Raw genomic sequence first — 18,856 nt, forward strand, 5'->3', positions numbered from 1 at the left:
ACAGACACAGAGTCTATAGAAGAGGGGCAAAACGTCATCAACTTCATGGATCTTATACAGATTACAGAGGAGAAGGTGTTTGCTGTCCTGAGGCAAATCAGGTTGGATAAATCAAAAGGGTCTGACAAGGTGTTCCCCAGACCCTGCGGAAGCAAGTGCAGAAATTTCAGAGGCCCTAGCAGAGATATTTAAGTCATCCTTAACAACAGGTGTGGTACCAGAGGATTGGAAGATAGCCAGTGTTGCTCCACTGTTTAAGAAAAACTCTAAAAATAAACCAGGAAATTATAGGCCAATGAGCCTGACATCAGTAGAGAGAAAGTGATTAGAAGGTATTCTAAGGAACAGAATATATAAGTATTTGGATAAACGTGAACTGATTGAGGATTGTCAGAATAATTTTTGTGCCTGGTAGTTCATGTCTAAACAAACTTATACAGTCTTTCGAGGAACTTAACAGGAAAGTGGATGAAAGCAAGACAGTGGATGTTATCTGCAATAATAAATTTTATTTTGAACTTTCGACTTTGAAAGTGGTTTCACAGGTAGATAGGGTCATAACGAAAGCTTTGGCACATTGGCTTTCATAAATCAAAGTATTGAGTATAGGAGATGGGATGTTATGTTGAAGTTGTATAAGATATTGGTGAGGCCCAATTTGGAGTATTATGTGCAGTGTTGGTCACCTACCTACAGGAAAGATATAAGTAAGGTTGAAAGAGTACAGAGAAAATTAACAAGGATGTTCTCGGGTCTGGGGAACCTGACTTACAAGAAAAGATTGAATTGGTTAGGACTTTATTTGATAGAGGTACACAAAATTATGAGATATAGAGATAGGGTAATACAAGCAGGCTTTTTCCACTGAGGTTGGGTGGGGCTACAACCAGAAGTCATGGATTAAGGATGAAATGTGAAAAGTTTTAGGGGAACATGAGGGGAAACTTCCTCACCCAGAGGATCCTGAGAGTGTGGAACGAGCTGCCAGCACAAGTAGTGCATGTGAGCTCCAGTTCAACATTTAAGAGAGTGGATGGTAGGGGCAGGAAGGGCTACAGTCCTGGTGCAGTCGATGGGAGCAGGCAGCTTAAATGGTTCTGCATGGACTAGATGGACAGAAGGGCCTGTTTCTGTGCTGTACTTTTCCATGACTCAATGAATCTATGACTATTACTCTCAGGATAATTTTCAGCCCATTAATCAAGTTCATAAATATTTCCCATTTCTAAGCTGACTGTTGTTACTTGCTAAATATGTAATTGAATTTATTGCAGACTCAATGAAAAAAATTAATATGACAATCCCAAATACTTTCCTGAGTTGCACAGCACGAAAAAGAACATTCAGCTGTCACAGATTTCCAGTTTATACAGGTCCCAGATGGCAAAGGTTATCTTATCTGCGTCCAGCATAAACATCTCGCCACATTGATGCCATTTCACAATTTTCAGCTAAGTTTACATTTTCTCTCTCCATTTGCCTACACGTGCCAGCTGGAAGCCTGTTTGTCCAATAGCATCTGTTAAACAGGCAAGTATGTCTGAAGGAGTTTTGGTAACATTGGAGACCTCTGGAACGATGTGAAATAATTCTGCATCTAGCAAGATTGCAAGAGATAATGGTGAATGCTGAACAGAAATGTCAGGAAAGTACTTCAAGCAGAGCTGGGGAGAAATTGTATGTATTAAAAGTGAAAAATGGGAAAATGCAGTCTGTGAAGTATGTTTGGATTGCTTTTATATTCTAGTGAAAAGATGCACACTCTCACAATTAACATAATTCAATTTTCTTAATGGAAAGGGATGCAGAGAAACTGTAAACATCACCATGTGGGCATCAATCCAACAAAATAATTAAGACTTTCATTAAAAACCAAATATGCTGAAATTTTGAATAAAATGTCAAAAACACTCAGCAGATCAGGCAGCATCCGTGGAGAGAGAAAGATGGGCAATGTTCCAAGTTATTGACTTCTCATCAGAAGTGGGAAAAGTTAGAAACAAAACAAAATTAAAGATCAGTGAGAGAGACTTCTGGATGAGGTGTCAGTAGTAGACAAACTAAGTATGAAATGGGGAGGAGGGAAGACGAGAGGAAAAGAGAAAGGGAAAGGGATAGGGAGAAAGAGAGGGGAGAGTAGGGGAGGAGGAGGAGATGAGAGGGATGGAGAGGAGAGGAGAAAAGAGGATGGGAGAAAAGAGGAGGGGAGTGGAGGAGAGGGGGTGAAGAGAAGAGAAAAAGGGAAAAGAGAGCAGAGGAAAGAATAGCAGAGATACTTAGATATGAAGTAAATTTTAAAAAATGAAGCAATTTTATTTTCCTTCTTTTATCATACTAAGTAAAAGATATCTCATTGATTTATCTTTTTAATCTTATTTTTAATAACTAATTTAATCTGTGAGGAAAAGAGAGGAGGGGAGAGGAGGAGAAAGGAGGGGTGGGGAGGGAGAGGAGAGGAGAAGAGAGGATAAGGAGCGGGAGAGGGAGAGGAGAAAGGCGGACAAGAGAGGGAGAGGAGAAGGGACGACAAAGAGAGGAAGAGAGAGGAAGAGAGGGGAAATATGAGGAGAGGAGAGGAAAGGAGGGCAGGGGATAAGGAGGGATAGGGAGGGGAGGGTATAGAAGAGAGGATAAGGAAAGGAAGAGGAAGTGAGGGGAAGGGAGGAGAGGGGAGGGAAACAGAGGAAGAGGAGGAGAGGAGAGGGAGACAGAGGAAGAGGAGAATAGGAGGTAGTAGAAGAGGACGAAAGGGGAGGAGAGGGGAAGAGAGAAGAGCTGAGAGGACCCACCACTAGTTGATATTTAGACATGAAATTATAACTTTAAAAAATGGAATAAGAGATACTTCTTAAAACTTCATTTGCTTCTTTTATTATACCAAATGAAAGATATTTCACCGATTCATCTTTTTCATTTTACAATTAATGGTTTTAACCTAATCTGTGCTTAGTTGCTAATCTTAATGGCAGGAAGCACTAATAGTTCATTATTCCGCAACTGTGGGGGAAATTCGAAACATCATGCCAGTCACACTCACAGAGGTATAAGCTTAGTTTGGGAATAAGCCTGATTCCTGTGTTATTCACAGCAGAGAAAGGAGGAAGTGAAGATGGAATGTTATACAATATTCACAGAGTGATTCAATCCTTAAATACTTGATAAGTTTACTGTAGCATATCCATACTCGATGGACTTTTTAAGTTAGGCTGGACCACTAGAATCATGACCACTAGAATCATCCCCTACTTTCGGTTCAACAGCTGTACTCCATAAAATGCCCCCAAATCTGAGCTCAGTTCTCAAAGGGATTGACTAACGATCAGGTTAGAGTTGAATGAAGTTCCATTAGGGTTAATCTTCGTCAGATAAGCCATTAAGCCGTCGGTGGTGGGGAAACTGCTGGAGTCAGTTATCAAGGATGTGATAACAGCACATTTGGAAAGCGGTGAAATCATCGGACAAAGTCAGCATGGATTTGTGAAAGGAAAATCATGTCTGACGAATCTCAGAATTTTTTGAGAATGTAACTAGTAGAGTGGATATGGGAGAACCAGTGGATGTGGTATATTTGGATTTTCAAAAGGCTTTTGACAAGGTCCCACACAGGAGATTAGTGTGCAAACTTAAAGCGCACAGTATTGGGGGTATGGTATTGATGTGGATAGAGAATTGGTTAGCAGACAGGAAGCAAAGAGTGAGAATAAACAGGACCTTTTCAGAATGGCAGGCGGTGACTAGTGGGGTACCGCAAGGCTCAGTGCAGGGACCCCAGTTGTTTACAATATATATTAATGACTTGGATGAAGGAATTAAATGCAGCACCTCCAAGTTTGCGGATGACACGAAGCTGGGTGGCAGTGTTAGCTGTGAGGAGGATGCCAAGAGGATGCAGGGTGACTTGGATAGGTTAGGTGAGTGGGAAAATTCATGTCAGATGCAATTTAATGTGGATAAATGTGAAGTTATCCACTTTGGTGGCAAAAACAGGAAAACAGATTATTATCTGAATGGTGGTCGATTAGGAAAAGGGGAGGTGCAACGAGACCTGGGTGTCATTATACACCAGTCATTGAAAGTGGGCATGCAGGTACAGCAGGCAGTGAAAAAGGCAAATGGTATGCTGGCATTTATAGCGAGAGGATTCGAGTACAGGAGCAGGGAGGTACTACTGCAGTTGTACAAGGCCTTGGTGAGACCACACCTGGAGTATTGTGTGCAGTTTTGGTCCCCTAATCTGAGGAAAGACATCCTTGCCATAGAGGGAGTACAAAGAAGGTTCACCAGATTGATTCCTGGGATGGCAGGACTTTCATATGATGAAAGACTGGATGAACTAGGCTTATACTCATTGGAATTTAGAAGATTGAGGGGGGAATCTGATTGAAACGTATAAAATCCTAAAGGGATTGGACAGGCTAGATGCAGGAAGATTGTTCCCGATGTTGGGGAAGTCCAGAACGAGGGGTCACAGTTTGAGGATAAAGGGGAAGCCTTTTAGGACCGAGATTAGGAAAAACTTCTTCACACAGAGAGTGGTGAATCTGTGGAATTCTCTGCCACAGGAAACAGTTGAGGCCAGTTCATTGGCTATATTTAAGAGGGAATTAGATATGGCCCTTGTGGCTAAAGGGATCGGGGGTATGGAGGGAAGGCTGCTACAGGGTTCTGAGTTGGATGATCAGCCATGATCATACTGAATGGCGGTGCAGGCTTCTATTAAGACTCTCAACTGGATTCATTTTAATTAGATCAGCATGCTAAAATGCCATGAAAATATCTTGAAACCTCACACCACCCACCTCACTCACATAATTGCAGTTTTTCAAAGTACCAACCTCTCATATTGAAGGTATATGAATGAAGAGGAGAATAAAAATTTGAAGCAATTTTGCAAAGTAAGTTATAAAAAACATTGGTACTTTCACTTACCAAAACTTGAGAAATGAAAAGTGATCTTGATGGAGCAAAGACTAAATAGTTTGATTGGGTTTAGCCATCTCACATTTGCCAAGAGACTCTAACCCTAGTTCTTCATGAATGAATGTATCTTTTAAATTCTTACATGCCAGTTAGTGTACAGGCAATTCTCCTGAGATATTAGCCCACTATCAGTGTGAGCGATCCATAATTGCTAAATGAAATACTTGAACAAAAACAGCGTTAACAATATAAAAGGTTGCTTTGGAAATAGTTGAGAAGCTCATATCTTGGTGACAAAGCAAGGCATTATGCCAAAGTTTAAATATATTCATGTTTACTCATAATTCATTTTACGGAAAGTAGTTGTTTGGGAAAAATGTCCTGTTTATTCAGTTCATTGCAAATATTGAAACAAATGAATTTCATTGTAGAAGCCTGAAATGTGCAGTACCAGGATATGAAGTGACTGCTGGTTTTCTATTCATTGATATTAAGAAAACTACAATAAATTAACATAGTAAGGCATCGGAACATAGGAATAGGATTAAGCCATTTACTTTCTTGATTTCCACCACCTTTCAATGAAATGCTGGCTGACCGAAATTCTATGTTTGGCCCATATTGTAAATTAATTTTAGTTAACAAAAATCTGCCCATCTGTAACTTAAAATCAACATTAATTTATGCTTATAGGAAAAGAACTCTTAATTTTGACCACCCACCACTCGAGAAGTTTTTTCTAACTTCACAGATGAAAGGCTTTTCTTTAATTTTTGTTCTTTGTATCTTAGTCTTGGCCATCCCAAACTGTATGTTTTTTTTAATTATTTGCCGTCAGCACAGGAGTTGAGTGGGCGAAGCGGTCCTGACCCTCCAAGCAGACCATTGCCTTTGTCAGAGCTGGGGAGCAGCCAATACCTGCCAAAAGAACATCTGCAGGCATCTTGACCTCTGCAAGGGACTGGCAGCTGTTGGTGGACCTCGAAGGGCAGCTGAAGTTCCCCAACCATATCGCAGCCACCACCCTGCGACCAGACATCGTCCTAGTGTCTGAGTCAACTAAGCAAGTGGTGCTGTTGGAGCTGACAGTCCCATGGGAAGATAGCTTGGAAGAGGCCTTTGAAAGGAAGCTCTCCAAGTACGCAGGACTGGTCAGCAACTGTCAGCAGGCTGGATGGACAGCGAGGTGTCTCCCAGTGGAGGTTGGTTGTAGGGGATTCGTAGTCCGTTCTTTAGTAAAAGCCTTCAGCATTTCAGGCATTGAGGGAGAGAGGAAGAGGAGAGCCATCCGCAGTACCACCGATGCGGCAGAGAGGGCCTCAAGATGGCTGTGGCTCAAAAGATGGGAGCCATGGAGTCATAAGTAGCTAGCCATCTGGACCACAAGCTGGGGTCTGATCAGCCCTGGCTGGGTCACCTGGAAGAGGGTGTATGATGTTGAAAGACCCGAAACACCCGATGATTCCAGGAACATCACTGAAGAAGTGTCCAGAAGCATCAGTAGATGTATGTACACAGTTGGATACCGGAGTTAACAGAAGGGCTATTATTTTTATCACCTGTCCCTAATTCCTATTCAGAAGATAGCAATGAGCCTCTTTCTTGAGCCACAACAATTTTGATCGTATATGGATTTCCAGGCTTTAGAACCAACAATAATGTTAACAAAGTGATAAACCTCCAAGTCTAGATGTTTGGGTGAATTGTAGGAGAACCTGCTGATGCTGGTGGAATTTCCATGCACTTTCTACTCTTGTTCTCCTTGGTAATAATTGCTGCAATGCATTTTCTACATAATACACATTACAGCCACATTGCACTATGATGGAAGAAGTGTTATTATGGAAGTAAAAATATGGAGCCAGTCAAACGGAATGCCTTCCCCCGAATGACTTTGAGCTCATTCCATGTAATTTAACCCTTTGATTTCAAATATTATTCTGATAAATCTTTGAGGCGCTCCGTGAAAGCTGGACATATCCTTTTAAAGTTAATTGCAGAAAATTGCTCATTTACATCTATAGTCTAACCAAAAATAGTTTGAGTAGTTGCCCCATAAATTCAATTCAGTTTTACCCTAGTCCTTTAAAAGCCTGCATTCTAATTGCCTTTTTGACATTTGTAGCTCGTGGATACATTTTATTTGTAACACGCTGTAAGGTTTCACTGCTAAGGCTAATGTAATGGCTTCTATGTAATGTTCCACTGTTAAGGTAATGGTTTCTCTGTAGCAGCAATGTCTGGGTTATAACTAGAGATAATGGGACTTTGGAATTTAGTGGCTATACAATGGGAAAAATGTTGTTCTTTCTTGTGTGTCTGGGAGCCGGGTTTCTCGAGGTCTTTTGTCGAGGAGAGATGAAGAGGGAAGATGTGTGTGGAGAGAGCTGGTAGACCACCGGATGGAGTGGAGTGGGATCTGAGGGTCCGAAGGTCAGTGACGTTCGGAGGAGACCGATGGTGGAAGGATGATCACTGAGTGAGTTCCAACTTGACTTTGACTTTGACTGTAACTTGGGCCCTTTTTTTTTTGTTTTGTTTATTTTCATTACTGACCCTATATTCAGATTAAGATTCATAAAGTCTACTGTCACGCAGGTGAGAAACTGCTAGAAAGTTCAGCAGTCTAATGAACAAGGAGGCAATTAAAAGAGAGAGAGAACACGGCGCGAGCTGGGGCGCGAGCGGGGAAGTCACCATGGTAACAGGTCAGAGCGGTTGAGCTAACAGACGCTGGAATTTTGGATGGACTATAAGAAGTTGATCCTTCGGTCTGGTGACAGCAGAGGAGACACAACACAAGAGAACTGTGGAAGCTACCTGAGAAACCACTGGTGGAGTTTAAGACCACCACAAGGGTGGAGGCAACGGGCCGATTAATTCCGACCCATGATTACCAGTGCGGGTAAGAGCTTGCCTGTGGGGGTCTGCTGGTGGTGAACCCGTGCTGTGGGTTAGTAGACCATTACCTAGAAGGGGCTCTGTCCATCTGTGTCTGTGTGAGGGTCACACGAAGTGACTCTGAAGACTTCAGAAGCAAGAACAACTAAAGCTGCCAACTTTGAACATCAACTCAATTAACCCTCTCTCTCTCCATCAATTCAACTTGACGCAACACAAAGTAAACTGAACTGCTTAAACTTACCTGACACTGTAAGACTGATATCTACCTCCTGGACTATTATTTTTGTATCCACACACACATTTACGGATATACATATATATAAAATAGTTTATAACTTGCATTGTATTATTTGGTTTAATTATATTAATTCGTAGTAGTAATAAATAGTCTTAATTTATGGTAAACCAGACTCCAGAGGTGTTCTATTTCTGCTGGTCCTTTTCAACCCGTCATGGAGTTCGCATCAAAATTTGGGCTTGCGTCTGGGATCTGAACAAATTTGGTTGAAGCCAATTTTCGAAATTGTGTGGGGGCTTGTCTTGATTGGGAAAATCCCTTGTAATTAATCTGTGTGTGGAAAACAGCAGAAATGGAGGCTAGTGTATTTATAGAGAACCCTACTCCTCTGTTTTTGCGGAGTGCCAGAAAGGAAGTTCTATGTAACATTGCTAAAAAATGGAAACTTTCTGGAATACAGACGAGTATGACGAAGGCAGGAATTCGGAGGAAAATAGCTGAATATTGTTTTGGGAAAGAGTTATTTGAGGAGGAGTCACCACGGGAGTTTCCGATAGGTGATGAGGAGACCCTATTATGACTAGAACAATTAAGAATGGAGAGACTTAAGTTCAAGGCTGCAGAGGCAGAGAAACAGAGGGAGTTTGAGAGGGAGATGCGGCGTCGAGGGTCAAGTGTCAGGCCGTGGTGGTGAGAGGGGTGTATCAATTAATGTCAGTCAGGAAATTAAGTTGGTACCTCCATTTGCTGAAGAAGATGTTGATAGGTACTTCCTACATTTTGAGAAAGTGGCTCAGAACAGGAAGTGGCCGAGGGAGGACTGGGCAGTATTGCTGCAAAGTGTGTTAAAAGGGAAGGTGCAGCAAGCATATTCTGCCTTATCTGTGACCGAGTCGACTAATTATGATACTGTGAAGGAGGCTATGCTTAAGGTCTATGAAATGGTGCCAGAAGCGTACCGACAGAAGTTTCAGGGTTTGAGGAAGTCTGGGAACCAGACATATATAGAGTTTGCCCATGAAAAGGAGAGGTACTTTGATCAGTGGTGTGCCTTGAAAGAGGTAGACGAGAACTACCACAAAGTGAGACAGCTGATGCTGATCGAGGAATTTAAAGAGTGTGTCCCTAGTGAGATACGGATGTACGTAGAAGAGAAAGAGGTTGAGACTCTTTCCGCAGCCACTAGGTTAGCGGATGAGTTTTCCCTGACTCACAAGGTTAAGTTTTTCCCAAGCAAGGGTTATCAGAAGAGTTACCGGGATAATCCACTGAGTAAAACAGAAAACAAGGCAGGGGCTAGTGACAGAGGTAAAGAGGAGGGGAAACCGACCAAAAATAAGTTTTCCAGTTTTACCTGTTACTACTGCAGAAGCCTGGCTATGTGGTGTCTAACTGTCTTATTTGGAAGAAAGAAATGGGAAAGGAGAAGGGGAAAACCCCCGATGCGTGTGCGCCGGCGGCTGAGACCACAGGAAGGAAGGTGGGGTCTGCCGAGTTCAGGAGGGGATTGAGCGGTTTATTATCAAGGGTTTTGTGTCTGTGAAGGAGGGGTCACCCCTAGTTCCAGTGAGAATCTGGCGCAATACTGGATCCTTTCAGTCACTGATATTAAGTGATGCCTTAGAATTTGGTGATGAGACAAAAACGGACCAAGTGAATATTCTGGAAGGTATTGGCAAGGGAACGGAGGTCGTGCCTTTGCACAAAATAATTCTGAAATGTGACTTAGTGTCTGGACCAGTTGAGATAGGGATATGACCTAAATTACCGATAGCTAATGTAGACGTCTTATTGGGAAATGACCTGGCAGGAAAAGATGTATACCCAGGGTTACAGCTAACAAGCCGGCCTGCTGTTAGTGAGATAAGCACAGACAGTGAACTTTATCCCGCATGCGAGGTCACAAGAAGTATGACAAGGAAGGCTGCAGAAGTGAAGCGATCTGGACAGAAGGGGTCAGGTGCCCACGATAGGAAAGACAGGGGTACGGATCCGACTGACTTATCTGAAACTTTTCTGCCACCTGCGTTCGACCAGGACCCAGGTAGTGAGGTGGATAAGAGGGGTTTGTCATTGTCCAGGCGGAAGCTTGTGGAAGAACAGGATAGGGATCCTGAGATTGCAGTTTTAAAAGAGACAGCTCTTTCTGAGGATGAAATTCAGAGGGAGTCAACGGGTTATTATCTGAAGGATGGGGTATTAATGAGAAAGTGGAGGCCACCAACAGTACCTGTCGATGAGGATTGGGCCGTGGTTCACCAGGTGGTGGTTCCAAAGGGTTAACGTACAAAAATTTTAAAGGTGGCTCATACAATGCCTTTAGGGGGACATCTTGGAGTTAGAAAGACAGGGCACAAGATTATGAAAGAATTTCATTGGCCGGGTATAAGAAAAGATGTGGCGTTTTTTTGTAAAACTTGTTACATATGTCAAGTGGTAGGGAAACCGAAACAGACTATCCCAAAAGCACCATTTCGCCGCATACCAGTTTTTGGCGAACCTTTCTCCATTGTGGATTGTGTTGGCCCACTGCCAAAGACTGCAGGTGGCCACCAATATTTGTTAACCATTATGTGTGCTGCTTCTAGGTTCCCAGAAGCAATACCCCTCAGGAACCTAAAGGCTAAGACAGTGGTGAAGGCACTTATTAAGTTCTTCACGTTACTGGGTCTGCCCAAGGAGATACAATCGTATCAGGGCAGTAATTTTACATTGGGTGTATTCCAACAGATAGTTACGGAACTGGGAGCAAAACAAATTTTGTCCACGGCATACCATACCCAATCCCAGGGAGTGATAGAGAGGTTTCACTCTACCCTCAAAACCATGATTAAAACATGCTGTATGGAAAATGGAAAACATTGGGATGAGAGTATACCTTTACTCCTATTTGCAATAAGAGATTCAATCCAGGAATCGTTGGGGTTCAGTCCATTTGAGCTCGTGTTCGGTCATAGGCCTCGAGGACCTTTGACCTTACTGAGAGAGCAATGCTCTGATAAGGAAGTGCAAAATGGTGTATGTCTTAGAGTTTCGAAACAGGCTGAGCAGGGCTTGTGACCTTGCGAAACACGATCTCCAAGACTCCCAGGCTGATATGAAGCGCTGGTATGACAGACAGGCGAGGGAGTGAAGCTATGAGGTTGGAGATAAGGTCTTGGTTTTATTTCCCTTGGAGAATAACCCTCTCCAGGCTCAGTTTAGTGGACCTTACGAAATAATGAGGAAAATTGACAAGCTGAACTGTGTTATCAGGACACCTGGTAGAAGGAGGGCATTCAATTAGTGCATGTGAACCTAATCAAACCTTATTTTGATTTTAAATCCATATCAGTTGGGGTGTTGAACAAACAAGACCCAGCTGCAAAGACTAGCCCAGAGAAAACGGGGGATTGTAATGAGCAGTGTCTGGTTTCAGCACGACTCAAGAATGCTAGTGTTTTGGAGAACATAGACAGTAAAATTAACCACCTGGAACCAAAACAACAACAACAATAGATAAAGGAGCTAATTATCAAACATTCTGATCTATTCCCAGATACACCGAGGTAGTGTAGTATAGCTATCCATGATGTCATTGTGGGGCAGGCTGATCCAGTGAAACAGCACCCCTACGGGATGAATTTAGAACATAGTAAAGTAGTGGAAGAGGAGATCGAATATATGTTGGCCAATGGTATAATCAGGCCATCCATCTCTGCGTGGGTTTCCCCATACATGATAGTTCCCAAGCCCGACGGTGCAATGAGATTTTGCACAGATTATAGAAAGGTCAATGTAATAACTGAAACAGATGCTTACCCTCTTCCCAGAATAGATGACTGCATCCGTAGGGTGGGAAAGGCTAAGTACCTAACAAAAATTGACCTGCTAAAAGGGTACTGGTGCGTTCCCTTAACCGATGGGGCATGAGAGATATTGGTATTTGTCACCCCCCTCAGGGTTGTACGAGTATAATGTGATGTCTTTCGGGATGAAAAATGTCCCTGGGACATTCCAATGTATGATAAACTCTGTGATTCAAGGCTTGAAGAATACTGGGGCATACATTGATGATTTAGTTGTATGGAACGACACATGGGAGTGACACGAGCTGGGAAGTCACCATGGTAACAGCTCAGAGTGGTTGAGCTAACGGACGCTGGAATTTTGGATGGACTATGAAAAGTGGATCCTTCGGTCTGATAACGGCAGAGGAGACACAACACGAGAGAACTGCGGAAGCTACCCGAGAACCAATGGTGGAGTTTAAGACCACCACGAGGGTAGAGGCAACGGACTGATTAATTTCGACCCCTGATTACCAGTGCAGGTAAGAGCTTGCCTGTGGGGGTCTGCTGGTGGTGAACCCGTGCCGTGGGTTAGTAGAGTGTTCCCTAGAAGGGACTCTGTCCATCTGTGTCTGTGTGGGAGTCACACAAAGTGACTCTGAAGACTTCGGAAGCAAGAACAACTAAAGCTGCCAACTTGAACATCAACTCAATTAACTGTCTCTCTCGCCATCAATTCAACTCGACGCAACACAAAGTGAACTAAACTGCTTAAACTTACCTGACACCGTAAGATTGATATCTACCTCCTGGACTATTATTTTTGTATCCACACACACATTTACGGATATATATATATAATAGTTTATAACCTGTGTTGTATTATTCGGTTTAATGGTATTAATTCGTAGTAGTAATAAATATAGTCTGAATTTATAGTAAACCAGACTCCAGAGGTGTTCCATTTCTGCTGGTCCTTTTCAACCCGTCATGGGGTTCGTGACACTACCATTTAATTGTATATGGTGTACTGTCTGATATTTTGCATTGTGTGTTTGTAAGTGGGGGTACATTACACAGCGTCCACACAAACACGATTACCCAGTTTGGCGGGACCAAAGGCTGATTCCCCTAGACCAGGTGTAGGCAACCTACGGCCTGCAGGCCAGATCCGGCCCGCGAAGGTATTTTGACCAGCCCGCAAGCAAATACTGAGATATTAGGCTTATCCAGCCCACGAGCAATTTTTCCTTATTCTGAGTGTTTCATGCGACATTGATGGACATGCTTGGCGTCTTGTTACACTAGACCCAGGATCCGTTTTGTTCCAAATCAAACACTGGTATATACGAATGACGAGAAGGCAGACTACCTTACTAATATGTATTAGATACTCTCTGTGTACGCGCAGGTTTTCAAATGAGATCTTTCAAATTTAAACATAGAACATAGAATAGTATAGTACAGTACAGGCCCTTCGGCCCACAATATTGTGCCGACCCTCAAACCCTGCCTCCCATATAAGCCCCCACCTTAAATCCTCCATATACCTGTCTAGTAGTCTCTTAAACTTCACTAGTGTATCAGCCTCCACCACTGACTCAGGCAGTGCATTCCACGCACCAACCACGCTCTGAGTAAAAAACCTTCCTCTAATATCCCCCTTGAACTTCCCACCCCTTACCTTAAAGCCATGTCTTATTATCTTGTACACCTCTATCATGTCTCCTCTCATCCTCCTTCTCTCCAAAGAGTAAAGCCCTAGCTCCCTTAATCTCTGATCATAATGCATACTTTCTAAACCAGGCAGCAGCCTGGTAAATCTCCTCTGTACCCTTTCCAATGCCTCTACATCCTTCCTATAGTGAGGTGACCAGAACTGGACACAGTACTCCAAGTGTGGCTTAACCAGAGTTTTATAGAGCTGCATCATTACATCATGACTTTTAAACTCTATCCCTCAACTTATGAAAGCTAACACCCCATAAGCTTTCTTAACTACCCTATCCACCTGTGAGGCAACTTTCAGGGATCTGTGGACATGTACCCCGAGATCCCTCTGCTCCTCCACACTACCAAGTATCCTGCCATTTAATTTGTACTCTGCCTTGGAGTTTGTCCTTCCAAAGTGTACCACCTCACACTTCTCCAGGTTGATCTCCATCTGCCACTTCTCAGCCAACTCCTGCATCCTATCAATGTCTCTCTGCAATCTTTGACAATCCTCTACACTATCTACAACACCACCAACCTTTGTGTCGTCTGCAAACTTGCCAACCCACCACATCCAGCTCGTTAATAAAAATCACGAAAAGTAGAGGTCCCAGAACAGATCCTTGTGGGGCACCACCTAGTCACAATCCTCCAATCTGAATGTACTCCCTCCACCACCACCCTCTGCCTTCTGCAGGCAAGCCAATTCTGAATCCACCTGGCCAAACTTCCCTGGATCCCATGCCTTCTAACTTTCTGAATAAGTCTACTGTGTGGAACCTTGACAAGTGCCTTACTAAAATCCATATAGATCACATCCACTGCACTACCCTCATCTATATGCCTGGTCACCTCCTCAAAGAACTCTATCAGGCTTGTTAGACATGATCTACCCTTCACAAAGCCATGCTGACTGTCCCTGATCAGACCATGATTCTCTAAATGCCTATAGATCCTATCTCTAAGAATCTTTTCCAACAGATTTCCCACCACAGACGTAAGGCTCACTGGTCTATAAATACCCGGACTATCCCTACTACCTTTTTTGAACAAGGGGACAACATTCGCCTCCCTCCAATCCTCCAGTGCCATTCCCGTGGACAACGAGGACATAAAGATCCTACCCAGAGGCTCAGCAATCTCTTCCCTCGCATCGTGGAGCAACCTGGGGAATATTACATCAGGCCCCGGGGACTTATCTGTCCTAATGTATTTTAACAACTCCAACACCTCCTCTCCCTTAATATCAACATGCTCCAGAACATCAACCTCACTCATATTGTCCTCACCATCATCAAGTTCCCTCTCATTGGTGAATACCGAAGAGAAGTATTCATTGAGGACCTCGCTCACTTCCACAGCCTCCAGGCACATCTTCCCACCTTTATCTCTAATTGGTCCTATCTTCACTCCTGTCATCCTTTTTTTCTTCACATAATTGAAGAATGCCTTGGGGTTTTCATTTACCCTACTCGCCAAGGCCTTCTCATGCCCCCTTCTTGCTCTTCTCAGCCCCTTCTTAAGCTCCTTTCTTGCTTCGCTATATTCCTCAATAAACCCATCTGATCCTTGCTTCCTAAACCTCGTGTATGCTGCCTTCTTCCACCTGACTAGATTTTCCACCTCACTTGTCACCCATGGTTCCTTCACCCTACCATTCTTTATCTTCCTCACCGGGACAAATTTATCCCTAACATCCCGCAAGAGATCTCTAAACATCGACCACATGTCCATAGTAAATTTCTCTGCAAAAACATCATCCCAATTCACACCCACAAGTTCTAGCCTTATAGCCTCATAATTTGCCCTTCCCCAATTAAAAAATTTCCTGTCCTCTCTGATTCTATCCTTTTCCATGATAATGCTAAAGGCCAAGGAGCGGTGGTCACTGTCCCCCAGATGCTCACCCACTGAGAGATCTGTGATCTGACCCGGTTCATTACCTAGTACTAGATCCAGTATGGCATTCCCCCTGGTCGGCCTGTCCACATACTGTGACAGGAATCTGTCCTGGACACACTTAACAAACTCTGCCCCATCTAAACCCTTGGAACTGATCAGGTGCCAATCAATATTAGGGAAGTTAAAGTCACCCATGATAACAACCCTGTTATTTTTGCACCTTTCCAAAATCTGCCTTCCAGTCTGATCCTCTGTATCTCTGCTGCTACCAGGGGGCCTATAGAATACCCCCAATAGAGTAACTGCTCCCTTCCTGTTCCTTATTTCCACATATTGACTCCAAAGAGGATCCTGCTACATTACCCACCCTTTCTGTAGCTGTAATAGTATCCCTGACCAGTAATGCCACCCCTCCTCCTCTTTTTCCACCCTCTCTATCCCTTTTAAAGCACTGAAATCCAGGAATATTGAGAATCCATTCTTGCCCTGGTGCCAGCCAAGTCTCTGTAATGGCCACTACATCATAATTCCACATATGTATCCAAGCTCTCAATTCATCACCTTTGTTCCTGATGCTTCTTGCATTGAGGTACACACATTTCAGCCCTTCTACCTTACTGTCTTTACACCGTTTATTCTGCTTCTCTTTCCTCAAAGCCTCTCTATATGTTAGATCTGGCTTTACTCCATGCACTTCTTTCACTGCTCTATCGCTCTGGGTCCCATCCCCCCCGAACCATGCTAGCATACCTACCTGCAAGGATATTGCTCCCCCTCGAGTTCAGGTGCAACCCATCCAATCTGTACAGGTCCCACCTTCCCCAGAAGAGATCCCAATGATCTAAAAATCTAAAACCCTGCTCCCTGCACCATCTGCTCAGCCACGCATTCAACTACCATCTCCTCCAATTCTTACCATCACTGTCACATAGCACTGGCAGCAATCCTGAGAACGCCACCCTTGAGGTCCTGTTCTTCAGCCTTCTGCCTAGTTCCCGAAACTCACACTTCAGGACCTCATCCCTCTTCCTGCCTATGTCGTTGGTCCCAACATGTATCACGACTTCTGGTTGCTTTCCCTCTCGTACCAGGATGTCGTGCACCCGGTCAGAGACATCCCGGACCCTGGCACCTGGGAGGCAACAAACCATGCGGGTGTCCTTCTCACATCCACAAAATCTCCTGTCTGCTCCCCTGACTATAGAGTCTCCAATGACGACAGCTCTCCTCTTCTCCGTCCCAACCTTCTGCACCACAGGTTCAGACTCAGTGCGGAGGCCCTGCCACCGTGGCTCACACCTGGTCGGTCATCCCCGCCAACAGTATCCAGGACGGTAAACTTATTATTCAGGGGAATGGCTACAGGGGTGCTCTGCACCACCTGTCTGCTCACCTTCACTTTCCCCCCTCTGACTGTCACCCAACAACCTACTTTCGACAGCCTAGGTGTGACTACCTCCCTGTAGCTCTCATCTATGACTGCCTCATTCGCCCTTATGAGTCGAAGGTCATCCAGCTGCTGCTCCAGATTCCTTACGTGGTCTTCCAGATCGCCCAGCCGTATGCACTTCTGGCAGATGTGACTCTGCGGGAGAGGGGAGTTCCCCCAAGACTGCCACAGCTCACATGAGAGGCACATCACCGTCTCAAGAGACATTGTAAAACCTCACTGTGAGCTAGCTTGTCCTCCGCCCCTCCTCGTCGAAACCTTTCAAGTCAAAGCCTCAAAGCTCCACTCCATCACTGGCCCACTTACGCACTGGCCGCTTTCCACTTTCCACTTTCCACTTTCCACAAATTTGTAAACAGAAACAGTGTCACTGTGTTTTAACAAGATGTCCACACTAAATATCCAGATATTTACATGTGCTACAATACTTGTTGAATAACTCGCATTTCAAAATAAAATCAAAGAAAAAAATTCCAAAGGTAATGAATGCAAAACGCAGGACGGTAGACGCTGAGTGCTGAAAAAGCAGTGAAAATGAAGGAAATACCCGTGCCAGCTACAGTCTCAAAATGTATTGCAGAAAAGATGAAGCCTTTTACAAATGGAGTTTGTCAAAGAATGTTTACTGACAGTGGTGGATATTGTTTGTCCTGAAAAGGAAATCTTTATTTGCATCCATCAGCCTGTCAGCAAGAACGATCACACGGCGAGTTGAAGAAATGGCAGCAGATGTTAAAAATTGTTTAAGGGATGCCTGCAACGAATTGCATTTTTTTTAGTTGCACTTGATGAGAGCACAGACTTGAGAGACACTGCTCAACCTGCAGTGTTTGTGTGAGGAGTGACCTCAACTTTTCAAATTTTTGAAGAGTTGATTCAATTAATTCCTATGAAGGACACGGTTACTGGAGCAGACATTTTTGAAGCTTTGCTGAAAATGATGTCAGAAGTGAAACTTAATGTGTCGAAGCTAATTGGCATCACAACTGATGGGGCACCAGCAATGGTGGGACAAAAAAAGTAAATGAGTTCTTTGATTACTAATTGGCATCCTTGGTTAAGCATAAATTATTTTCTAGCATGTGTTATTCATTAATTTGAGGTAAAACATAACTAGATGTATTTAAATGGATAATTCCCATATTTCAAGTTTTTTATGGCATTTATCTGGCCCACTATCTGCTCATTAATACGCAATCCGGCCCACAGAGGCAAAAAGGTTGCTGACCCCTGCCCTAGACGAGCCTGAGGGTTACATAAGTTTGAATTGAATAACTCTGAATGTGCCCATGTTGGAACCTATTCACCATTAGCTATTACATAGGCTAAATTTATTAATGTATTAATATTATTAATTTACTAACATTATCAAATGATTAATATTATTAATTCACAGTATAATAACATAGTGGTTAGCACAACCTTTACAAACGATCATTCAGATCCCACCACTGTCTGTGAGGAGTTTCTACATTCTTCCTGTGAATGTGTGGGTTTCCTCCTGGTGCTCTGGTTTCCTCCCACATTCCAAAGACATACCAGTTGGTAGGTGGAATGGGCATTGTAAATTGTCCCGTGATTTTGCTCAGATTAAGTTGGGGAACTGCTGGACGGTGTGACTCGAAGGGCCAGAATGGCCTATTCCACGCTGTAGATAAATAAATAAATAAATACATTTATTGATATTAATAATTAGACCATAAGACACAAGATCAGAATCATGCCGATTAGCCCATTGAGACTGCTCTGCCTTTCCATCATGGCTGATTTATTATCCCTTTCAATCACATTCTCCTGCCTTCTCCCCATAACCATTGATGCCCTGACTAATCAAGAACCTATCAACCTCTGCTTTAAATACATTCAGAGACACGGTCTCCACAGATATCTGTGGCAATGAATTCCACAGATTCACCACCCTCTGTCTAAAGAAATACTTTCTCAACTCTGCTCTAAATG

This window comes from Mobula hypostoma, chromosome 3, assembly GCF_963921235.1.
Source record: "Mobula hypostoma chromosome 3, sMobHyp1.1, whole genome shotgun sequence".
NCBI classification, from domain to species: Eukaryota; Metazoa; Chordata; class Chondrichthyes; order Myliobatiformes; family Myliobatidae; genus Mobula; species Mobula hypostoma.